Source organism: Pan troglodytes, chromosome 6 (assembly GCF_028858775.2).
Source record: "Pan troglodytes isolate AG18354 chromosome 6, NHGRI_mPanTro3-v2.0_pri, whole genome shotgun sequence".
NCBI classification, from domain to species: Eukaryota; Metazoa; Chordata; class Mammalia; order Primates; family Hominidae; genus Pan; species Pan troglodytes.
The window spans coordinates 30072966-30094686 of NC_072404.2; the positions used below are offsets into that span (position 1 = coordinate 30072966).

The window sequence follows — 21721 nt, forward strand, 5'->3', positions numbered from 1 at the left end:
ACTGCCTCAATATGATGTTTACTGCATCTTTTTGGTAAATAATCTTCATCAATTTTAAGTACTATAGTTTTCTTCTTATTTTACTGTTTTTTTAAAAACCAAGAATGGCTCCTGAAATTAATTAAATGTCTTTTTGGTGTCTAATCATGTCGGATTTTTTCTGTTTAATTTGCTAGTTAATAAATTATTGATTGATTTAATAATATAGTACTATCCTTATATTGTTTAATCTGAGAACCCGGAGGATTATATTTTGAGATTACCCAGGTTTTCTTCTCTGCATTTATGTGTGTGTGTGTTGTACTCATTTCCCTTAGGATATTCAGAAAGGCAGAAAATCTTTTGTTTGACAGGGCTTATGGAGCTCCTGTGTACAAGCGCTGATTTAGGTGTTAAAGATAGAACAGTAAAAACACAGGAAAGGCTTCTGCTCTCATGAAGCTGATATTCTAGTGGAGGTAAATAGATAGATAGATAGATAGATAGATAGATAGATAGATAGATAGATAGATAGTGTAGGTAAATAGATGGAGGTAAATAGATGGTAGATAGCTCTAATGGAGGTAAATAGATGATAGATAATAGATAGATAGATCAGGTTATATAGATAGCTGACTCATAGAGTAACTGGATGAACAAGAAAAATATCAAATAATGATCAATCTTAGGCAAATAAGGAAAATATTGTGATAGACAGTGTTCTATTTATCTATTGCTATATAACAAACTACCAAAACTTAATGGATTAAAACAACAATCATTTTATTCTCTCACAATTCTGTGCATGAGGAATTTGGGGAGGGCTCAGCCAGGCAATTCTTCCATTCCACGTGGTGTTAATCTGGGTGGTATTTGGCTGATGGCTGGCCTTGTCTGGGTGTCTGGTGCCTGGGTGGATGGCTGGGGTTGTTGACTGGAGTGACCACCCACAGTCTCTCCAGCACAGCACTGTCAGGGTAATCAGACTTCTTAGATGGCAGCTCAGGACTCCCAGTAGGAGTGTTCCAAGAAGCTCAAGCAGAAGTTGCAAGGAACCTAGCTTCAGAAATCTCAGAATGTCACTTCCACTGCATCCTATTGGTCAAGCAAGGCACTAAGGCCAGCTCAAATTCAAGAAGAAGGGAATGAGACTCTTCACAAGTCAAACAAGACTTGGGTGTTTCAGAAGGTTGTCCAAGGATGTAATATTAAAGATGAGAGCTAAGTAATATGAAGAATTGGGCTTTGAAGATATGAGGACTGTGGAGAGCAAAGGCTTGGTATGCTTAAGAAACTGAAAGTGACCACAGTGAAAGGGCAAGGGGAGGAGAGGAATGAGATGAAGTCAGCAAAGCCATCAGGCACAAATTATGTAAGATTTTGTAATCTGAGGCTGAAATTTTTGGGTTTTATTCTAAATACTTATTCCAATAATTCACTAACAGGGTTTTAGCAGAGGCCAATCAAATTGGACAGATGTGGGGAATTGTTTATCAGGGGAGAGGCAAGAGGAGAAGCAGGGAGGCTAGCTAAGGGGCATTGAAATGGTGTATGGAGCAGTGTGCTTGTGAGGAAGGTGATGACAACTGAACAGGTCCAGGATGTGTTTTGAGGTAGAGTCTAGTATACTTACTGATGGATGAATGGAATATAGAAAAAGCAAAGAATCAAATAACCAAGATTAACCCCACTCCAAGGTAGATTTTAAGAATCTGAGAGCATAAAGTCTCACAGAATTGCCTTCTTGGTTTCTCTGGTTCTTTATTCCATGTGCTGTGTACAGTCCATCAGAAAGCTCTGCTCATTCTACCTTCAAAACACATCCAAAATCCCATGCTTCTTACTGCCTTCTCTTTCACTAATCCAAGCCACTAGCAACTTTCACCTGGATTATTGTAATAAACTTCTAAGTGGTCTCTGCATCTACGCTCATTCCACCATCATCAGGTGTCCACGAAGTGGCCAGAGTGAGCCTTTAAAATTGTAAATCAGATCATGCCATGCCCCTTTTCAAAACCCTTCCATTTCTATCTCATTTGAAATAGAATGCAATGTCCTCTCCATGGCCCTTAAAGCCCATCAGCATTCCACCCCTGTTGCCTCCTCAACCTCACTTTCACTTCCACCTTACTCTACACTGGTTGCAGTGGTATGCTGTTCTGATCTCAGGCTGAATGTAGCTGCCTCGGGGTCTTTGCACTTCCTGACTTCTCTGCCTGGAATACTTTTCTCAGAGATATTCACATGGTTTACTCACCCACTTCATTTGGATTTCCACTCAAATATTGCATCCTCAGAGACACCCAGAGGGTGTCTTGCTATCTTGCCCCTTAATCCTGTTTCATGTATTTTCATTGCACAAATTATCCACCTGAAGTTATATTTCACATGTTTGTTTATCATGTGCCTCCTCCATTGTAATATAAATTCCATGAGGGAAATAGTCTTGCCTGTTATGTTCATTGCAATACACCCAGAGCCCATAACTGTGCCTGACACAAAGAAGGCACTTAAGTAATATTTGTGGAAAAGAATGAATGAATTAGCTATTATTTTTTTAAATATTATGAGCAGTTGCCATATCTTCTTGATTTTTCCTTCTAAATGCCTCTTCATCCATTTCATCTTTTTGTGGCCTGGCCACCACCTGAATCCTCTTTCACTCCACACCTGGATGACTGCTGTCACCCTCTTCCTGGGCTCCATAAATCTAATCTGTTTCCTTTCACATACTCTGTCGTGTGACTGGTCAATCTTTCTGAAACATTGCTTAATCATTTCATATCTCCTTTCTAGCAGTATAAAGTCTAATCACTGCAGACTGATAGCCATTTCCCTCACAGCTGGTCTCCTTTTCCAGCTTAATTTCTCATTACTTCCTGTATGAACCCTTGCCCCAACCAAATTTCTATACTTGCTCAAAACTGGTACTTTTTCGCTCTTGTGATTTGACCCACACTATTCGCCCCACCCATCCCAAACTTCTTTACTGTTCAAAGCCGAGTTTAAATCTCCCATTCCTGGTGACTGCCTCAGAAACAAGAACACACACACACTCTGTCTCACTCAGTAGTCTTACATATGTTTTCTTCACTATCCATTTGGACCTTGTATTGACTTAATAATTTTATATTGAGTACACCACTCTATATATGTATAAATGGGTGTGTATACATAGTCCTATTTTCACAAATTATAACCAGAAGGTCCAATCGGTCACTTCTGCTTAAGGCTCTCAGATTGACCTCTTGCCCTATCCCTTACTATGTGAATTTGGACAACTTCTAGAGTCTCTGTTTCCTTTTCAGTAAAATAGGGAGTAATAATGTCTACCTCATAGTGCTATTATTAGAATTAGATGAGTTCAAGTACAATGCTTAATTCGCAGTGGGCCTCAAGTAATTGTTATTATTCCTTTATGTATTGCCCACAATGCTAATCAATGTGTGGATGGTGGGACTGTAAACAGGCAGAGAAATATCTGCAACAGGTATTATACCACCAGCTGGATTACTGCTTTAAGAAAATGTTTATTCTGGATACCTCTTTCTTCCTACTGTGCTTTAAACATTACCATTTTTTCCTAAATGGCCCTACTCCTACGGAAGCACCAATCACAATGTCTTTCCCACAGTGGGGATATCAATAATAAATGAGAATGAGAATGATCACTTTTGCAATTAGATTCCTGGAAGGTAAATGATTCAAGCAATGTGGCTACCAGAGAAGAGATTATCTGAGCAGCATGACCATTTGCTGGGATTGACTCAGGTACACATATTTTAATGCTCAAGCAGAAAAGATCTCTTCTCCAAAGTCTTAGGTTCCAATAAAGTTGTCCCCATAATACTGAGCAGGTTGCCTCCTGTCCTAATGCTGCTTTTTTTGGTAATAGTATAGTTTATATTTTTGCTTCTTTCTACTTTCCTCTTTGTGATCCCAGGAGTTGAGTTGTTGCTTATAGGCCTTGTTCTGTTCTTTCTATGGTGAAAAATCAACACAGAGTGGGAGACAATGATAAAGAAAGCCCTTGCATATTTGTCATTGGGTTTCACAGCAAAGAGTCAGCCTCTGCGTGGGGATCCACAGTACATGCTCAGAGATAGCTGGACAGGGGGACAGAGGAATACACAGAACTGTTGGGACAGTATGCTTTGGTTTTGCTTCTCTCCTAATCAACAGGGACAAAACGGAGAATTTATAATTTGAGACTGAGTGATACAGCCAGGTAAATCATTCAAGATCTCAGCAACACCTAGCACACTCAAATGGGGAACTGAGGAGAGCTCAATAAAGGAACTGTTTACATAGGTGCATGCAGAGGTATGTGAAAGAAGGGCTGTTTCAATACTCCAGGCCAGCAACAGTGAGAGCTTGTGTCCTCTAGGCTGAAGGGGTAAGAGAAAGGAAGGATTACCAGAAGCCAGAGAAAGTACCCATAGATCTAAGAGACAGCACCCATAGATCTAAGAGACAGCCACCTAGCAGATGCTGTGTCTTCAGTAACGATGTTTCTAAGCTCATGGTGACCTGGCAGGGAGCAAGCTAGAGGAATTAAAGACCCTGACTTAGGCCGGGTGTGGTGGCTCATGCCTGTAATCCTAGCACTTTGGGAGGCCAAGGTGGGCGGATCGCCTGAGGTCGGGAGTTCAAGACCAGCCTGACCAACATGGGGAAACTCCGTTTCTACTAAAAATACAAAATTAGCCAGGTGTGGTGCCATATGCCTATAATCCCAGCTACTTGGGAGGCTGAGGCAGGAGAATCGCTTGAACCCAGGAGGTGGAGGTTGCGGTGAGCCAAGATCATGCCATTGCACTCCAGCCTGGGCAACCAGAGTGAAACTCTGTCTCAAAAAAAGAAAAAAAGAAAGAAAGAAAGAAAGAAAGAAAGAAAGAAAGAAAGAAAGAAAGAAAGAAAGAGAAAAGACCCTGACTTCTCTTTCCTCTCACTGTGTATCTCCTCACAGTACCTCCCATTGGCTGAACCCAACTGGGAGGCAGAGGACAAGGGTGCCTGTTGATGCCTTCCATAAATTTCAGCCTCTCTTGTCACAGAGCAGAGTAGAGAAGTGTAGAACTTGGTCTGGAGGGGCAAAGGAGAAATGTGTTCAACATATTGGGGTTCATAGTTTAGGTCTAAGTGGTTTGGATAAATCAGGAGGGCAGGCTTACCAAGAATCAAGTTAAATGAGATGATTTGACATTCAGGGCTCAAAAAGAGGAAGTGGGTTTTGGAAAGAGGGAGATCGTAAAGGGAATAGCATGATGTATACTTTGTGATTTCCTGAGCTCATCCCAGGGACTCAGATTTGAACCTTTAAGAATAGAGGGGCTAGGCCGGGCGCGATGGCTTATGCCTGTAATCCCAGCACTTTGGGAGGCCAAGGCGGGTGGATCACGAGGTCAGAAGATCGAGACCATCCTGGCTAACATGGTGAAACCTCATCCCTACTAAAAATATAAAAAATTAGCTGGGCGTGGTGGTGGGCGCCTGTAGTCCCAGCTACTCTGGAGGCTGAGGCAGGAGAATGGCATGAACCCAGGAGGTGGAGCTTGCAGTGAGCCAAGATCACGCCACTGCACTCCAGCCTGGGCAATAGAGCGAGACTCCGTCTCAAAAAAAAAAAAAAAAAGAAAGGAAGAAAAAGAATAGAGGGACTATCCAAAGGAGCTAAAGTGACTTTTCTTTTCAAAAGAGAAATAACCCACTGCCATCTTCTTTCCCCTCATTTGACTCAACTTTCCCCTTTCAATAAGCCCAAACCCAACATTGACTCTTTTAGCCAAAGCAGCCAAAGCTTCTGGGGCTTTGGTGAAGAGTGAGAAGGGGAATAAGTTCCTTACTTCACTGAAATAAGGTGGAGAGTTTTAGGGTATGTGGCATTTTTCTGGCCAAATGGGGCTTTGTAACTTAGGAACTATAGAAGATAAACTTTGATTCTCAAAGAATGCACCTTGGGGCATAGATATTATAAGAGTGGCTAAAAGAGGAAGATCATGAGCTCATTTAAGATATCTTCAGGGATGACGTCTGCAAGATGGTGGAATAGGAAGTCGAAGGCTCCACTTCTCCCCACAGAAAATTCAACTAGCAACTATCCAAAGACCAGAACAACTTTTTGAAAACCCCAGTGCAAGGAACAAGCCTGAGACACCAATGTGGTCCACAGAACTGAATGGAATTAAATTAGAAGGGTAAGGAGAACAGCCTCATTACAGCTGTGCTACCTCTCCCTCAGTTCAGCCCAGTGCTAGACAGAGAGGATTTCCATGGGCCCACAGTTTCTACTGGGAGAAAAGATACTCAGAGACAGTTATCCAGCTTTCCTAGCATTCCAGGAAGCCCACTCCAATCTCGCCTCACCTCACAGGGAACACTGGGGATAATGGCATGGTTAGACCACCTTGGGTCACATAGAAACAAAGAAAGGAGGCAGAGGTTGTAGTGACCAGCATGCAGATCTTGGTGGTACTTCTATGTTCTGCCAGCTGTAGCACCCTATTAGAAATATCAGCCAACTTCACAGCCCACCTGCAAAGCTGAGCTGGTTGCCTTCAGAAGCATGGTGGGAGTTCAACCTAACTTGAGTCCCTAGATAGCTAGTCTCCATGCCAACCTCACAGCCCACACTACCAACCTATACCAAGTAGGGAGATGCTGGCCTTTGCCTATTTTGGACAAAGCATAGGGGTTAGACTTGCTTGACATGGGAAGACAAGCAGCAGTTCCACTCAGCCAAAAGCCCACTCCTTGGTTCCACCCTGACAGGGAGGCAGTCCTCAATTGTGCATTTCTAAGGAGCATAGACTCTGGTCCTGCTCATCTCAACCAGTGACTCCACCTAACCTCAGAGCCCAGTCAGCATCCCTGCCCAACTAGAAATCCCAAATAGTTGAATTACCCAGTAGGGACTACATCTTGTGACCTGATTAGAAGCCATTGCCATCACCCACCCAATAGCTCCACCTCATAGCAGAGCCCACCCAGTGGTTTTGCCAGATAGTAGAGCCCATCCAAAAGCTCCATTCCACATCAGAGCAAAGGCAGTGACCCAGCCAACTCCTACGACAAGCTCTACCTGCTTAGGGTCATCACTAGTTGGTCCTTCAAAAACCACAGACTGAATAGTGAAGGTCTATCTCTACTAAAGAACATCTGCAAAGGCCAGAACAGGGGACTGTCTTCTTAAATGCAAAAATGCAGGTACACAAGATCATGAGGAGCCAGGGAATTGTGACACCTCCAGAATAAACTAATAACATTCCACTAATAGACCCTAAAGAAATGGAGATCTATGAATTAACTGACAAGGAATTCAGAATAATCCTCTTAAAGATGTTCAGTGAACTACAAAAACATATGGATAGAAAATTAAATACAATTTGGAAAACAATACATAAACAAAGTGAGAAGTGTAACAAAGAAATAGAAACAATAAAAAATAAATAGAAATCTAGAGATAAAGACTATAATGACTGAACTGAAAAATTTGATAGAAAGCTTCACAAGCCGACTTGATCAAGCAGAAAAAAGAATTAGTGAACTGGAAGACAAAACATTTGAAATTATCCAGTCAGAGGAGCAGTAAGACAAAAGAATGGAAAAAAAAATAAAGAAATCTTGTGGGAATTATGGGACACCATCAAGAGACCAAACCTTTGCATAATGTAGTTCCAAAAGGAGAAGAAAGAGGAAAGGGGCCAGGAAGCATATTTAAAGAAATAATTGTTGAAAACTTTCCTTATTTAGGGATAGATGCCAACATTTAGGTTCAGGAAGCTTAGAAGTCTACAGTCAAATTCAACCAAAAGAGGAGTTCACCGAAACACATATTAATAATAATCAAACTATCATGATTCAAAGACAAAAATTCTAAGAGCATCAAGAGATAAGAAATACACCACATAAAAAGTAGTGCCAATATGATCATCAGCAGATTTCTCAGCAGAAATTCTGCAGGCCACAAGATAAAAAATAATACAATTGACCCTTGAATAGCATGGGTTTAAACTGAGCAGGTCCACTTATACAAGAATTTTTTCAATAAAAGTTACCCAGTTTGCCTGCCTCTCCTGCTCCACTTTCACTTCCACCTCTGCCACTCCTGAGACAGCAAGACCCACCTTCTCTCTTCCTCCTACTCTTCATACTACTCAACAGGAAGACAAAAAGGATGAAGACCTTTATGGTGATCCACTTCCACTTAATAAATAGTAAATACATTTTTTCCTCTTTATGATTTTCTTAATGACATTTTCTTTTCTCTACCTTACTTTTTTGTAAGAATACAGTATATAATACACATAACATATTAAATATGTGTTAAGTGACTATGTTATTGTTAAGTTGATAGCAAGCTGACATCAAAAACAAAATGTGAGATGGAGGAGTAAAAGTATAGAGTTGTTGTATGTAATCAAACTTAAGCTGTCATCAGCTTGAAATAGGCTAAGTATAAGGTGATCTATGTAAGCTTCATGGTAATCACAAAGCAAAAATCTTAGTATTTTTATTTTTATTTTTATTTTTTAGACAGAGTCTTGCTCTGTCACCCAGGCTGGAGTGCAGTGGCATGATCTTGGCTCACTGCAACCTCCACCTCCTGGGTTCAAGCAATCCTCCTGTCTCAGCCTCCTGAGTAGCTGGGATTACAGGTGACCACCATAATGCCTGACTAATTTTTGTATTTTTAGTAGAGATGGGGTTTCGCCATGTTGGCCAAGCTGGTCTTGAACTCCTGACCTCAGGTGATCCACCTGCCTCGTTATCCCAAAGTGCTGGAATTACAGGCAGGAGCCACAGTGCCTGGCCTGCAAAAATCTTTAGAAGTACGAAACAAAAATAGAAAGGATTTAAAGCATACCGCTACAGAAAACCATCAAACCGCAAAGAGAGCAAGAAAGGAAGAAACAAAAACACTTTCAGAAATTCCCACAAAAAAAACTTTGAGTAAAAGTAGGAGATAACTGGAGTAGGTGGTAGATACAAGGGAAATGTGGCTTTCACCATTAACATTGCCCCATTTGTACCCAGACGCTAATCAAGTTAGGAGAAATATACATTAGATTGAAATAACTTTTGCAGATGGGCTCATATTTAGTTCTTTCGTACTGTGGTTAGCAGGATAATCTGTTTACATTTTAAAGTATGTTTTCCCTCCATCTCCGTCCTTTGTGTATTCTATAAATTTGCATCCCTATGGTGGGTGTCCTGAAAACTTTTTGTGCCATGACCCCCTTTGGTAATCTGCTAAAATACCTCCTCAAAAAATTTTAAAATGCATAACAAAAATCAAAGAAAGACAGTAATATTAAAATGCTTTTAATATTATCAAAATATTTTAAATGTGCCATTATAAAATATATACTCCTTCATTAATGCTTTAAATAAAATCTAGTGGTGGGGGCCACTAATCACCACATTTTTAAAGTTGTTGTGGATATAATGCTATTTTCTAGTTTCTGCAATAACTTTAACATGACATAAACTTACTATGATTCCTATTGGTATCAAAATCACAGGTATTGCTAACACTGCTGTGGTTTTTGCCCACTTTCATGATTAAATATTAAATTTTAGTTAAAGAATAGTGAAAATAAAGATGTATTTTTACAATTCAAGTTTATAGACATCCCGAATTCTATCCACAGACTCCTTAAGAACCCCTGCTAGGATCTCATCCTTTCTCCATCCGAAGCAGAAATAAAGGCAGCATGAGACTAAAATTCTCAGATGTATAGTTTCAGAGACATCTGGTCTACCTCATCCTAACTTCTCCCTTTATGCCCCAGAAGATTCTAGATGAAGAATAATGTTCCCAGGAGGAAGAGGTAGAACTACCCCATTTTGAGGAGATTGGAAGAACATTCAAGGTGATTCCAAGAGACCCAGAGAGCTGACTCAGCTCCAGCCTTGCCCCAGAGACATGGCTGTGGAGGACACCCCACTCCCTGGCTGCAGCATCCATGGTCAGCTTGTTGCCCACTGAACATACAGTTTGGAGACATACTCTCTGGTCAATCCCCCAACAATCTCCCTTGCACCCCTTCCCCCTTCTCCCATGGAGAACCCACTAGAAGAGAGAGTTCAAACATTTTCTAGGATAATCATGACATGAAGAGAGAGTCCAAAGCTTTGACTAAAATTGCACTAAACACAATGTACATATCTAACTACTTTATACCCGTGATAAGGTAAACCAGTTGCCAAGCAAAAGATGCCTGAGTTGAAAAGAAGTTGAGAGAATAAACTAATGACAATAGTTGTAGAAAATATCTGAAAATTAATCACAAATCCTAGCCCCCAAATGTGTTCTAAGTTATTTAGAGGATTTACAGTAGCTGCATACATTTGCATATTCAGATACTTCCTTCCATCTTCAGCAATATTCCAGGATTCTAGACAGTTAAGCAAGTTTTGGAAGTATTTCACAGACTCAGTAGGTGCTAAGGTTATAGGCACAGGCCTGAAGAAAACTTGCTATATCAACAAGATAGGAGACTGGTTCTAAGGCAGCTCCCTGGGCCATATTAGGCCAAGCAGTGAATAAATGGTAGATGACACCATTTCAATGGCTTGATCTCTAGGTCACTCCTGTGATTCCAGAGAAGCCACCACTACCTGAAGGGGGAACTGTGGTTCTACCAACAAAGTTGAAAATAGTTCATATTTTAAAGCCAAAAGTCAATAAGGACAATGAAAAATATAGTTTTAAATTCATATTAGTCCCCTTAGTTATCTCTGTCCAACTTCTGGGAGGTTCTAAGAGACAACTGGAAGATAGAGGAAGATGAGCATGATGGGCAGCAGGGTGGGGCCTCTTCTCTGGGCCTGGCCTCTTTGAGTCCCTGTGGTAACAAGGGACTGTTATAATAATAGACATTTGAGATCCTAGGCAAGAGGGAAGGACAGAAGATTCTGGCCCAACTCTTCCATTTTATGAAAACGATGACTCAGAGACTTGAAATGATTTGCTCAAAACAAGACAGTTTTAGATAAATAATCTAAGACTAAAATGCAGATTTTCTGACATCCGGCCATTGTGCTCTCCCAACATTAAAGAAAAATATTCTAAGTAAACGACAAACTATTTATATCTTGGCTTTCATTGCCCTGTCTTTGCAGCAGAAGGGGAAGTGGTTGGCATGGTTTCTCAATGATGAATCTTGAAGATGAAACCTGGAATGAGTAGGACAAGATGCCAAAAGAACCCAAACCTACTAGGTAGACACTGAAAACGGGATCATTTAAAATCCACTCACATCCCATTCCATGCTTTCTTCTGTTATAGGCACTAGAAAGCTAAAACTTACCTTCCCAGAGTTTTTTGCAGCTAGCAGAGACAATGGTAGATCTGATGAATGAAACAATCTCAAGTTGGCTGGGCTTCTTCTGCTGCTTCTTTCTTCTTGACTAGAATTTGAGCTTGATGCTGGAGGTACATCAGTCATCCTCAGGGCAGTAGAGCAGGAAGAAAAAATGCTCAGTTCCCAGATAGCATCCTTGAGCTACTGTTCCAGCCCTAATCTACTTCAACCCAGACTTCTTCTCACATGAGGCAGATAAATCTCTTCCTTGAGTAAGTCCATGTTCATCAGATTGTAAGGTTCTTGTATTGAACATAGCCTTACCTTATATTTCAGTCTGAATCAAAAGTGGAATCAAGAATGGCAAAGTGAGGCCAAACTGAATTTCAGCCAGGTAAAGTTCACAGGCTAATCTGAGCTCAAAGCTGACATGAGTCAGCAAAGAGGTCCAGTTGAAGAAGATAAGAAAACTGTCTAAACGAAATACTGAGTTTGTATGCAGTGCTTTTAAAGGCCCAGAATGTGATCTGTGGATGTGCCTTAGTTATCTCATTGACATTAGCCAGGACAGCATGATTCAAGGAAGTTACTACTGTACTTCAGGCCACCTATCTTAGTTCCCCTCTTAAAAATAAAATAAAATGGCCATCAGAGGGTGTGAGAAATGGAATACTAAAACATGCCAGCAAACCAGACTGCTTTAAGAATATTGGCACAGTGGAGCCTGGAGGCAGCTTGGGGTCTGCTGGAAGAAGCGAGGATGAGAGGCAGGCATCAGAAGCAAACTTAGAAGAGGCTGGAGAGCTTTGGTTTCTTGGCCTTATTTCATCTCGCTGGAGACAATTATCTTACGAGATAGTATTGCTGTAGCATTGAAATTTAAAGAATAATATTCTCATGAGTAGGCTGCAGTGTGTTTCCCAGTCAGAGAGGATGCTCTCAAGATTTGGTTAAAATAGCCAAAGGTGCACACAGTATGTGCTTGATTTAATTATTCCTGAAGGCCATCTCATGTAGGTTGTTTTAAATTATCTCCCCCAGGACCTAATGAGAGAGGGAGAAAAAAAAAAAAAGAATTTGAATTGAAAAAGAGTATTTGGGCCACGCGCGGTGGCTCATGCCTGTAATCCCAGCACTTTGGGAGGCTGAAGCAGATGGATCCCCTGAGGTCAGGAGTTCAAGACCAGCCTGGCCAACATTGCAAAACCCCATCTTACTAAAAGTACAAAAATTAGCCAGGCATGGTGGTGGGTGCCTGGAATCCCAGCTACTCAGGAGGCTGAGGGAGAATAGCTTGAACCCAGGAGGTGGAGGTTGCAGTGAGCCAAGATTATGCCACTGCACTCCAGCCTGGGTGACAAGAGCGAGACTCCATCTAAAAAAAAAAAAAAAGAAAAAGAAAAAGAGTCTTTGAACAATGAAATAAATGCTTCCAAATGCAAAATCGGATACTACCTTAATTTATCAAATAAGAATAAGGGTAATAAAATAAGGAGTTATCAATATTATGCTTTGACATTCCCGGAAAGCTAACAAATTGACCCATCCTTAAGATGCCCAAATACATTTATAAAAACCTAAGTCATTACTTCCCAATAGTACAAAACCATTAGACATGTAAGAGGAAATTTTGTATTTCAAAATTTGAACTTTGAAGTTGTTTCAAAATGAAAATAACTTTCTTGAACTAACACTGAAACAATTAGAGCCATGGGTATTTGGAAAAGAACTTCTGGTGAGCTCATCAGCATTTTAAAAGTCTATAAAAAGAGGCTTCCCGTAACCCCTATAGTTTAATAGAAACAGTGGGCATTCTCCATCCTCATTATGAGTCCATTTATTAACTTGGTCTTCCTTGTGGCTCAGTTAGTTTTTACTTCCCTTGGGTTCTAGTCCTATTATGGAGCAAAGATATTTTGAGCACAGACATGGATTTTTCACTTTGGAAAGGGGATCCCTTCCATCTTGTCCTGAGGCCAGATGGGGGGACCAAGAATTTAAGCAGACACATTCATCTTCCTATCTTCAGGTATCTCTGAAGAAACTCCTGTACCTCTTCTATAAAAGCACACACCCTCTTTGGGGAAACACACTTTCTCACACATTATTGATACATCTCTTGGGAGGAAAATTTGGTAAGAGCTATCAACATTTCAAATGCATGCTTTCTTTGACCAAGAAACTACTTTTCCAGGAATTCAACAGCCACATGCACACATCAGCAAAGACAGATGTCCAAACTTACTTCTTGCTACAATTTTTGTAACAGGTGGAGACTAGGGAAAAAATTAAATGTCCATCAAAAAAATGACAGAGTAAATACATTTTAGAAGAATTTTCACTCCTGGCTATGATAGAGTAGCTTCTAACAGACCGACCCTCCCGTCAAAACAACCAGAAAAGCTGGACAATACACATAAAACATTGTTGAAGGCATTTGAATAGCTGCTAAGGCAAGCAAGGGAAAGGGGACAGCCCAAGTAGGCAGATATCCTGGAAGTTGCTTTCCCTTCTGGGGCACTTGCTGATTCTTGGTGCTGGCAAGAGAGTGAAAGTCAAGGCGGAGGGCAGCTGTTAAGGAACAGAGAAACCTGCAGAACTTTGGGGGCTCTCAGAGAACTGAGGAGACAAAAGTTGGAGTTGGGGAACCTGTGCAATGGCTCACACCTGTAATCCCAGCACTTTGGAAGGCCGTAGAGGACAGATCATCTGAGGTCAGAAGTTTGAGTCCAGCCTGGTCAACATGGTGAAACTCCGTCTCTACTAAAAGTATAAAAATTAGCCAGACATGGTGGCCACGCGTGGTGGCTGAGTAGCCCAGCTACTTAGGAGGCTGAGGCACAAGAATTGCTTGAACCTGGGAGGCAGAAGTTGCAGTGAGCTGAGATCCCACCACTGCACTCCAGCCTGGGTGACAGAGCAAGACCTTGTCTCAAAAATAAATAAATAAATAAATAAATAAATAAATAAATAAAATAAACAATAAAAAATAATAAAAAAAAATTGGAGCTGGGGGTTGCGAAGGATTTCAGTGGTTAAGATCATGGTAAAAGAGGAGATGTAGGGAAATAGCCCAAAAACAACTGGTTTCTCTCAGAATGAATTGGAAAATTTTTTGCTGCAGAGGGCAAGAGATGAAGAAGCTAAGTGGAAAGCCAATGAGAAGCAGAGCAGAGGGTTTTTGGAAGACTGACTCACAGTCCTTAGAAAATAAAAATTGGAGTCCAGGACCCGCCAAAGATGTCCATTTGCCGACCTAGTAAATGCTCCAGATCTCAATTCTGAGGTCCATGTGTTATCCAGAAGGAGATGGTAAAAGTATAATTTGTATTTGACTGTATTTAGTATAGAATCTCTAGAGTAAAAACCAAAACAATAGGAAAATAATATAGTAACAGCAAAAGAAGAGAATAACATAATTTTAAAATTGAATTATCCAAAGGCAAGAAATTTTAAAAAATGAACATAAAACATGATGATAAATAAAAAACAAATGGAACATGATAATTATAAAACCAAATTCGTTAGTAATTACATTAAATGTAAATGAACTAATTGGCTAAATTTAAAGACAAAGATGGCCACTCTGGGTGGGGGTGAAATAGTTGTAGGCTGCTTATGAGAGATACATTTTTAACATAAGGACACAAAAAAGGTTCAAAGTGAAAGAACGGGGAAATAGATTCCATGAGTAGAAGACACTGTGAGTGCCCTGCTTCATCTCTTGGCATTCGTCATGACTTTCCAGATGTCTTTCAGTGGCATGTAGCACTGGGTCTTGCCTGAGGGCATTCTTTAACCCTGGAAGCAGGCTGGTGGGGAATGCAAGCTGGTGGGAAATGGGACAGAGTAGAAATTCTGAGGAGCTGATGCCCTCAGGAGCAACCCTTGTCTAGTGAGGATGTGAGCTGGCAGTAAATACTCCAGCTTGCTCACCTTCAGGTGGAGAAATTCCAAGGGGTTTCCATGCAGTCTCCCAGCAAAGCCACTGAGGAGCCAAGAGGAGACTTCCAAGAGGGGAAGTGAGCCCTAGCTGTAAACAGCCAACAGCTCACTAGCGCATCCATTGTCAGCTTCCTTCCCTTCCGTGTCTACTCAGGCAACCTTACCAGTATTCCTAGGTTTACTTCTCACCTTCTGTACTCAAAGTCTGCTTCTCAGGGACACTGGCTTAATACACCATGCACACATTAGCCCCCCCAAAGCTAGTATAATTACATCAATATACAAAGTAGAATCTAAGGCAAGAAGCATCACTAGAGAGTAAGAGGGGTGTTTCTTATATATAAAACGGCCAATCCACCAACAAGATACAATAACTTAAAAATACATGCACTTGATATTATGGCTTTAAAATATATAAAGTGAAAATTGACAGAAACCAAAAAAAAGGAAATAAATCTATTACCAAAATCAAATCTGTTACCAAAAAACAAATCTATTACCAAAATGCAAGTTGATAAGACAGTTCTCTGAATAACTAATAGAATAGGTAGGTGGAAAAAAAGGAAATAGGTATGTAGATTTGAACAACAAAATTAACAATTGAATACGCATTCTTCCTAAGTGCACGCGGACCATTTACTAACACTGATATTATGTTGGGCCATAAAGCAAATTTCAGAAAATCTCAAAGGATTGAAATCATACACAGTATGTTTTATGACCATAGTACAATTAAACTTAAAAAACACTATTTGGAAATTATACAATAATAATGGCAGTACATGGGTTAAATGAGAAATTCCAATAAAAACTAGAAAATATTTTCGCTTGAATAATAATGAAAATTCAATATATTAAAACTCATGAGATGTAGCTAAATTTGCATTTGGGGGTGATTTATGCAATAAATGCATATTTTAGAAAAAAGAAATGTTGAAATGGCAATTGGCTAAGTATAATCAAGAAGTTAGAACAACAGCAAATTAAACCCAAAGTAGATGAAAGTCAATTTAAAAAATGAGAAGAAGTTAATAAATAGAAAATGAGCATGAAATAGGGAAAAATAAAAAGCTAAAAGTTTATCATTTGAAAAGATTAGTAAGATTAATGGACAGCTACAAGGACAGATAAAAACAGAGACAAGTCACAAATTATCAATGTCAGAATGAAAAGGTGTACATCACTACAGACAACAGAGATATTAAAAAATAAGAGTGAGGCTGGGTGCAGTGGCTTACACCTGTAATCCCAGCAGTTCGGGAGGCTGACTCAGGAGGATTGCTTGAGCTCAGGAGTTTGAGACCAGCCTAGGCAACATGGTGAAACCTTGTCTCTACTAAGAAAAAAAAAAAAAAAATTAGCTGTATGTAGTGGTGTGTGTCTGTGGTCCTAGCTACTCAGGAGGCTGAAGTGGGAGGATCCCTTGAGCCTAGCAGGTGGAGGTTACAGTGAGCTAAAATCACACCATTGCACTCCAGCCTAGGCAACAGAGCCAGACCCCATCTCAAAAAAAAAAAAAACACAGATATGAGGAACTACTTTATGCCAATAAATTTGGAAATGTAGGGAAAATGAGAAAATTCCTATAAAAATAGACCTCACCAAAACTGACAAACAGAAATACAAAACTTAAATAGTTCTATATCTAGTAAAGTAATTGAATGTATAAATTAACACTTTTCCACAAAAAATTTCCTCAGCCCAGATGACTTCACTAGTGGATTCTTCCTAAAATTCTTGAAGATAAAAGAAAAAGAAGAAACACGTCCCAACATATTTTATGATGCCAGCAAAACTTTGATATTAAATTCTGAAAAGAACATTACTCAAAAGGAAATTACTTGCCAAGCTCTCTCATGAAATATATATAAGAATTTTTGTAAAAACAGTAAATTAAATCCTGTGATATATAAAATGGTTACTACATCGTGACTAAGTGACTTTTAGTCCAGGAATGCGAGAGTGTTAAAATTTGAGAACGAATCAACATAATCAGACACATTAACAAAGTGAAATAGAAAAACCACATGATTATGTCAATAGATGCAAAAAAGTATTTGATGAGAGTCAAAATCTATTTTTTTTCTTGTCAGATGGGTAATGTGCTGATGGTGTAACAAACTTTAAGGAAGGCATATCTCACACATGAGTGTGAAAAAACCCAATCATCACACTTACAAACTACAAAAGGATCTCAAAATCTATTTGTGATAAAATGTCTTAGCAAATTAGAAATAGAAAAGAATTTTATTAATCTGGAAAAAAGTATATACAAAAAGTATAAAATATGGTTAAAATAAAATTTAAAAGTTCTAAGCAAATGGAGAAAAATACTACCTACACCTTCTATATAGATATCCAATTGAATCAGTACCATTTATTTTAAAAGACCATTCTTCCCCCCTCTATACAGAAACTAAGTCATAATTGAGTCATTAGATATGAATGGATATGTTTTTATATTTCCTAGTATCAACTCTACACTGTCTTAATGACTGGAACTTTATAATAAGCCACAATGTCCTATATGTAGAGTCTCCAGTTTTTTTCTTCTTAAGGTTATCTTGGATATTATGCCCTTTGCATTTTCACACAAATGTGAGAAACCAATTGTTGACTTCTTAGAAAAACTTTGCTGGGTCTTAACTGGGATTGTATTGAATCTGTAATCAATTTGAGTAGAATCTTTTCAATGTCAGTACTTTCAATCCATAAATATGTTATTTCCCTTCCTTTGTTTAGAATCTTAAAATTTTCTCTTTCATTTGCTTAGAATTTTAAATTTTTCTCTTAATGATATTTCATAATTTTTGTGTAAGTTATGGCATAAGGATGGGTAGAGAGTCTTTTTTTTTTTTTTACTGTAAGACTTTTGTACTGGTTACTTTGTTTCTATTGAGCATGCTGCTTTTTCACTAAAAAAAAAAAGGAAAAAATATTAAGTTTAAAACACAAAACGAAACCCACACAAACTACACCCTGGGAAGTGACCCTGTTGGTTGCCTAACAGCCATCCTCCCATTCTTCTTTGCTGTCACAGCAAATTTTTTTATTTGGGTTTACTCTCAGGGAAAAGCGAATCCATCTTGCAATCCAGGGTAAATTCTGACTGATTGAATTCAACTCCTGAGCTCCCATTCCCATTGCTAGAGAACGGGTTAGGCAGAAGCTCAAAACCAGGAAGGCAGGAGGAAGTGGACGCTAAGAGCATCCACACAAAGTTCTAGCATTTGTTAAAAAAAAAAAAAAGAAAAGAAAAAAATCACACAGAAAAATGCACATTTTGGTACAAAAATACAGTTAGAAGGAGTTAGGTCTAGTATTCAATAGTAGGGAGGGAAACTATAGTTAATAATTTATTGTATACATCAAAATGGCTAGAGGAGAAGCTTTGTAATGTTTCCAACACAGGGAAAAGATACATATTTGAGGTGATGGATATCTGAAGTACTCAGATTTTACCACTGTTCATCATATACAGGTATCAGAATATCACACATACCCCCTAAGTATGTAAAACTATTATATATCAATAAAAAATGCAAACCTTTCTTCAAATGGATGTTGGTGTATATGAATGAAACCAAAGCTGGGGACAAACATTTAACAACCCCTCAGGGAGCTAATCTCCAAGTCAAAGCCATCATGTCTTGATGACAGAGCAGAACGGTGGAGAGAACCTCTGCCTTGATGACATAATTGAACAGCTGAATTAACTTATAACAGAGATGCCCTATCTTTGGGCTTCTTATTTGGGGAGAGAGTTTTCCATTACTTGCCGCCAAGCCATCCTAACTGTCGTGACACTCTTGCTGTGAAGTGAGCAGCCTTGGAGAAGGAAGATTCAGTGGGAGTTCTTGGACTCTGCACGCTCCTTCATGCTTCCAGATGCCAGCTGTCCTTCCAACAGCACACATCTCTGAGAATCATGCCCTAGATCTCCATAGGACCATTTTCCTCGCTCCAGCAGTTAAAATGGGCCCCTGAAAGCAGTTGGATGAGGCGTAATGCCTTACAGAGGCCTGTGTTTTCCATCTCTGAGACTCAAGAGAACCAATCTAACAGTGTTTCTCCCATGGTCCTGCTGTTGCTCGGAGATCTTAGTTTCAGGCCTCGGAATCTATTCTAGTTACTTGAAGCAGAAAGAGACTTATTAAAGGGTAGAGTCTGTAGGGGTGGGTGGCAAAGACGCAGGCTCTAGGTTGAGCTTCCAGAAACAACTCCGGAAACCTCATCGCAGAACCAGGCTGCCAAGAACACTGCCGCTCCTGCCGCAGTCAGGAAGTTGCAGAATCTGGAACCTTCCACCAGGGCCACCTGCTCCAGGCCACACTGCCTCTGCCTCAGTTTGGGCTAGGAAGAGGATGCCCACAGCCTGTTTCTCTCCTTATATAACTTATGCCCTTCGTAACTCAGAGTTGTTAAAAACTTTTTAAAAATGCTTAATAGTATAAATGGAGAAAATGGGACATTTCATTAGTGTTATAATTCAATTTTGAATCAAAGTCCCAAGCAACTGGATCTGATCTAAATCATATCTGAATTCTATCAGCAAGTGAGGTTGGGAAAGTGGTTGTGTCTGGAGTCCTAGGAGTCTAGAAGTGCCTTTCAGTGGGTCTTGAAGGACATCCAGTCCACACTTTCCACACTAGTCTTTAAGATTGAAACGATACATCCTCATATCAGAGCCTGAAACTTCTTCAAATCCAACTTACCAGAAGAGAAGACAAGACTCTTCAATAAGCCTACAGGCTCATCAGTGCTGTCACCTGAGGTGCAGGTTGCTTTCCGCAGCATTTGTGTCATCTACACAACAGGAAATCAATATCTTCCTAGAAAGTCTGCCTTCAATGTGGCAAAATGAACTTGTCATTCCCACAGTCACCTTTAATGTTTTATTCTCAGTAAAATAAGGATTCTTCTATTGTACGGGTTGGTAAAACTAGAAGTATGGGACACGTGCTAATAATAATAGAAGACAAACTGTAACTGGTCAGAATAACACAAAGCCAGTCTCATCTCAGCACGATGGGTGCTATTTCAGAATCTTCAGTTTGTGCCTGCACATGCAAAGTGGAGGAGAGAATTGCAGCTATTATCAGAATATATTCAAATCTAAAAAATATATTTTTTCCTGCAATTATATGGATGTTTCAGGTAGATTTTGAGGTAATTTTGGTCCAAATAATCTTTGTAATTGCCACAGTTCTCTTGTACATGTACTTCTAGATACTGCTAAAAATACATAGCAATAGAAGCAGTGTTATCAATAAACTCTTTCAATTTCACAGATTCTCTGTGAAAGAAAATGCAGGATCAAGAAATTTCCCTGCTTCCAAATCTAACAAAATGCATAAAATAAGTAAGAATAGCCAAAGGGGGAAAGATGTTAGGAGCTTTCAAATTAAGGAAGAAGTACCACCATACTATAAGGGTTTAAAAATATCTACAGACAGCAGATTCTAGAAATTGACCGTAGCTTATGCTGGACTCTTCCGGAAGCAGTACAGTGGACAAAAATCTGAAGAAACAATGACTGAAAAAGCTCACTGATACCCTTTAATTTGGAAGGAAGCAGGCTAATTGAGAAATGGTAGTTGGAGAAGAAGCTCAAAAGAAAAGATTCAGAATCCCTTTAAGTGATTGCCTCTCTATACCAAGAGAGAAAAGTAGATATTCATTTATCAGAGATAGGAAGAACTACTAAGAATTGGGATTGGTTTGTTTCACTAGCTGGGAAAATAAAACACAATATGCAAGCAGAAAAGGGACAACAGGGACGAACTCTTTATTCATCCATTTTTTTTTCATAACCTTCCTACCTAAATCCCAGAAAGGAGCAGGAGAAGCAAGCAGGGAGAGGAGAGGGGAAAAGAATCACTGAAGGCAGCTTGTCTTTGAGAGAAGAAAAGGCTCTGAGTTCACCCAGGACCTGATGAACAACCTGAAAGCCACAGGCTTTTATCACAGAATCAGAAATAGCTCCAACTCTGCAGAGTAAACCTCAGTACAGGATTTTTAACTAACTTATAGAAAAAGCAGTGTCGAACTCCCCCAACTGTGATACCCATAGCCCTGGTTCCACACTTTCTCCCAGACTTCACTCAGTCTCATCCTTGCCACCATCTCAGACAACAGAAAAGCAAATGTAACACAACTCTTGAATACAGAAGGCCTAAGTTAGCCCTTATCTTTGAGATAAGGAGTCAACGAGAGCCCAGATAGCATGGGAAGAAAACAAAGGAAAATCTACTATAAATAGAAAGGTAAAAGTAAGGCCCAAGTAGAGATTTCTTTTATTAAAAAATAAATAACTTGAAAATAAAAAAATAACAAAAGTAATAGAGGAAAAAAGTCAAGAATGAGAAGTAGCTTGTTAATTAGGAATGCTTTTGGCTGCAAGTAGCAGAAAACCCAGCTACCAGTGGCTTAAACCATATGGTCATTTATTACTTAATGAGACATCTAAAGGCTGTAAGTCCCAAGAC

At 39.6% G+C, this 21721-nt stretch overlaps 1 long non-coding RNA gene and 1 other non-coding gene across 4 annotated transcripts in view; both read right to left on the reverse strand.

Moving 5' to 3' along the window:
• LOC107975734 (uncharacterized) overlaps positions 1–21721 on the reverse strand; it is a 190155-nt gene that overhangs the window by 90526 nt on the left and 77908 nt on the right. Inside the window, exon 3 of one of the 3 annotated variants that reach the window (XR_010158810.1) lies at positions 11295–12332. The exons of the other annotated variants lie outside the window; for them this stretch is intronic. This is a non-coding gene — a long non-coding RNA (uncharacterized LOC107975734). The remainder of the gene's footprint in view (positions 1–11294; positions 12333–21721) is intronic. 3 annotated transcript variants of the gene reach the window in all.
• Positions 17321–17426, reverse strand: LOC112209929 (small nucleolar RNA U13). Its single transcript, XR_002944915.1, has one exon. It is a non-coding gene; the product is annotated as a small nucleolar RNA U13 (small nucleolar RNA).